The following is a 4,405-nucleotide window of genomic DNA, read 5'->3' on the forward strand; positions in this document are numbered from 1 at the left end:
TTGTTTTTTACTGCAGCTGATCATCCAAGCTTATTAGATATATTGTTGCATCTTTTTAATATATCCTAATTTGTCTAATATTTTACTACAATGGAACTCACATACATGTAGATGGGTTCTACCTCAATGATTTCTTCTTGTGATATCTAATTTATTACATTTTGTTTGTAGATCGGCTCTGTTTCATGACTTTTGTGTTCACGTATTGGCCATATCCATGTTTTGGGGTTTTGACGTATTTGAATTATCCCACTGCTGACGCTTTGGTTATTTTTGTCGATATTTTGTATCGTATGGATTAAAAACAAAAAAACTGTTGTGGAAACTAGAACTAGTATTTCATCTATTGTTCTAGGTTTCGCTGGTTTCCTTGTTTATAACATGTACCCGTACATGCATGAATATCAAAATGCATGTATAATTGCAGCGCATATTATGATCAATTTAATTATAATGTAAATTGAATTTATATTTATATGCAATCACTCAACGTACATGCTTTTAGGATATACTGTGTTGTAACTAGATGTATTGAATATATTTAAGGCAAAAAAACAAACAAATTGAGAACAATGACATGCCACCCATTGCCTGATTCTTACACAGAGTGTTACTTCAGACACTTAAAGTCTGAAAACCATACCATGCAAAATAATCAGATTAAAGTTATTGTCGAACAGAATACAACTGGGCAACCCCGACATTATAATGAAGCTGACATACAAAAAAAGGAATGATGTATAGTTCCATCAAACGCCGCGTGATACGACCGCAACATGATAAGCGATAGCGAAGAAAGATGATAAACAGGATGAAATAAACCCAACCTAACGTATAAATTACGTGATAGCAATTTATTTCACAGAATATATGTCCATTTAATGACCATATACAGAATATTTTTATATCAGAAAACGGATTCCAAAACTATTAGAACTGTCTCATTTAATTTATTTAGTGAATCTGTTGCAGCTATTGTTTCTTTTCTGTTTCAGAAAGTCTCAATTTACACCGTGATAAATGATTTTTTAGATAAAGTTTTCCTCTAAATTCTTTTCCGCAGTAATTGCAGTTTACTGGATCTCCTGGATTATGAACGAGCATGTGAGTCTTCACTTGATCTTTCGTCATGAAGGCTTTATGGCACAACGGACACATTTCATTTTTCTCTCCAATATGCGTTAGCACGTGTCGGTCACGTGAATGCATCTGGGTAAATTTTTTGCCACAATGCTCACACGAAAATGGTTTTTCTCCAGTGTGAATGCGCAAATGAACATCGAGAGCGACTTGAGATGGGAAACCCTTCTTGCATGTCGAACAGATATATGTTTTTGCTTTACTCTTGTGAATTTTTCTGACATGACCAGTGTAAGCCGACCTACTGGTAAACACCAGATTACATTCCTTACACGTGAATGATTCCAAACACTTGTGACCAGCTTATAGTGTTTTAGAGTTAAATCTAACTAAACACTTCGGGCACATGTACCTTTTCTCATGTTTATTCAACATATGTAATCGTAAGCCAGTTAATCCTCGTATTTTTTTCCCACACAGTTTACAATCGAACTTTTCATGTACAGATGATCTCAGAGGTTCCGTTGAAGGATCATGATAGATTCCCTTATGAGTTTTTAGGTGCTGTGCATATTCTTCTGCAGAGTCAAATACTTCATCGCAAACGTCGCACTTGCGCAATTGATCACTTCCGTTACGATTTCCATTAGAAGAATGTGTGTTGCTATGCTTTTGGAGTTCAATACAACTGTCAAACCTAAGGTTGCATTCTGGGCATCGATAAGGTCTTAATCCTTGATGGATTCGTGCATGAATCTTCAGAAATCCACTTTCGCAAAATACACGGTCGCATATGTTGCACTCAAAAAGTCTAGGACCTGTATTAATTAGTTTCGGCAGCGACGACTCTGGGATGGATTCATTCCTAGTTCTGTGATACTCTAAATGATTTCTTAATTCGGTCATCTCATGAAATACGTCTCCACATTCCCCACACTTAAGAACCTGAATTTGCTTCTTCTTAAAACGACGACTATGGATTGAATTTGAAGGTTTCGACGTAGATTCTTTCTCGATATTTACTTCAACTTCGGTGTCCTTTGTCCTATCATCATCATTCATAGTCCCTGCTTTTCTTTTCTGAACTTCCATTCCTACATGTGTATAGAAATTAAAAACGCAACAAAAGACCTACTTGATTAGAAGTCAGAATTTGCCTCGCGCCAATCTTAATAAGAGTGCATTTTGGAGCTATTTATAAATCCTACTCCATACATGTACCACTAAGCGTGCTAAAAATAGAAGGTCATTATTATTAATAGACTGGCCTTTTATAACAAGATATATAAAGGACATAGAGACATATAGGAAAATGTGAAAGAACTGTCATGTTTCATGACCGTCTACAAATGTTCTGCACCCGTAAAAAATAATTTTGTTGGTACATGTACATGTACGGCATACCGTTCCTAAAATTTATATGAAAGAAGGAAAAAAAACACAATTATAAAAATAAGGTTTTTCTATACACAATATATAGTTTACATTCTGACAATCCACCAACTTTAAAAAGGGGGATGCCAGCCGGAGTTCCTCAGAAAAGGGGACGCTATGCCATTATTTTCCAGTTATTTTTGTCAATTTTACACATGAAAATGGCAAATTTTCCATGAAAAAGGGGTGGGTGACAAACCCGTCTACCCCCTCTGGATCCGCCACTGCAATCCCAATTTTTGTTCTGTTCTGTATGTACATTTTGTGCATGTTTTAATTTCATAATTCCAAATTAGCATTAATGACAAAGACATGAACACTTCCATGTATATGTGAGATATTTTCCAAGCAGTGTGTAAATAGATTTTTAAACACTCATTCTTCGACAAACTAATTCATTTTGAAAATTACAATGTCGAACCAATGGCGATTTCAAAAGATGAAGCGAATGGAAATGCATTTATAACCACAGGTACGTGCAGAATGGATACCACATACTCCCCCTTTTTTTCTTCAACCCTCACCTTTTCACAGTAACAGTCATATATTTTCTCACCTGACATTTGCTATTGGCAAATATGTCGGATCCAGTGGGTGCAGGGTGTTAGCACCTCCCTATCTATTGGAAAATTTGTAATTTTCATCTGTAAAATTGACAATAAATGAAAAATAATGTCCTAGCACTCCCCCTTTTTCTGGAGAAACCCGGCTGACACCTCTCCAGTTCAAAATGTCTGTATAAGGCGCCCCTGATCTCAAATTAGGTGTCGTTTTTAAATTAATTTATTTTTAAGGGGTGTTGAGAGAAACGGGGGGAGGGTATATTATCCATTCTGCACGTACAGTACCTGTTTAAACAAGGTGTAAATATGTGCGTCCGGCTTTTCCTTCGCGAACAATAAGTTCAAATTACCTCAATCAATGTTTTCCTAGATCAAATTATTATATCAGTTGGAGCACCTACAGTCATTATGCTTCGGCAGAACGCGTTAACAATAGATGTACAAGGAAGTTTTACAAGAAGTCGGAAAATGAAGGGAATTCCCATGTCTAAAAATAGTTACTAAACGATACGAGATGTACAACTGTACTTACCGAATATTGGTATCAATGTACATGCAGTATTTTCTGTACTTTTTAAGTGCAATCAAATTGAATACGTGTGTACATAATCACGTTTGGTGTCATGTGAAAATGTTATCGGGAAATCGTCCGGTATCAGAGAGATTTAAACTCGTTTTAAGATGTCTACATGCATGAAATACATTCATAAATACCACACACATCATTAATCTCATAGTTTCTAAAAAGTTCAGAAAATGTGCATCGGCCTACATTTTGTAACAATTTAACTTTAATTATTTACATATTACACACTCCCACGTGCAAAATACGACAAAAGTTACTAAACAATACATTTCAAAAACAAAAGTTGAAAACTTATCAATAACCACACAATGAAGTCTTTGTTATTAACACTAAGGATTTCTTCTCCCTCCTTCCTAGCCTCTGCCAATAGTTTGTTCACAACAGACATCGATTATATCCTGTATTTTGCAAATTTATGTGCACGTACAACGATGAATGCGATTGCAGTTCAAATCTATTATTTACAGATATAATGTTTTAGTCTTGAAGGCTTCATTACAAAACTTTAAAAATTACTTATGTCTGAGAAAATTCTAAACTGCATGTTTGTGACATCATTAATTTCAAAAAATTTGATTGGAGTTACCATGGAAGTTTAGAATATTCTCAGACTTAAATATTTTTTTTAGTTTTGTGGCGCTGTGGCCAGGGGAAGAAATATCACCTGGAAGGCTTATGCTCTTTGTTGTATTTGCAAGCACCGTGCCCTCTTCAAATGGTTCTCAATCTGTCTCAGTGTGTC

The 4,405-nt window shown here is 35.4% G+C and overlaps 1 long non-coding RNA gene across 2 annotated transcripts; it reads right to left on the bottom strand.

The window, feature by feature from the left end:
* Nucleotides 1–839: 839 nt before the first annotated feature.
* Nucleotides 840–3,728, bottom strand: LOC148619961 (uncharacterized). Of its 2 annotated transcripts, none has more exons than XR_015921685.1 (2): nt 3,610–3,728; nt 840–2,312 (listed from the first exon to the last, which is right to left on the bottom strand). It is a non-coding gene; the product is annotated as an uncharacterized LOC148619961 (long non-coding RNA). The 2 variants fall into 2 exon arrangements; XR_015921684.1 differs by lacking the exon at nt 3,610–3,728 and adding an exon at nt 3,428–3,599.
* Between the last annotated feature and the right edge of the window lie 677 nt (nt 3,729–4,405).

Source organism: Perna viridis, chromosome 4, assembly GCF_037379345.1.
Source record: "Perna viridis isolate PV_CMFRI_1.1 ecotype Kerala chromosome 4, ASM3737934v1, whole genome shotgun sequence".
Taxonomy (NCBI): domain Eukaryota; kingdom Metazoa; phylum Mollusca; class Bivalvia; order Mytilida; family Mytilidae; genus Perna; species Perna viridis.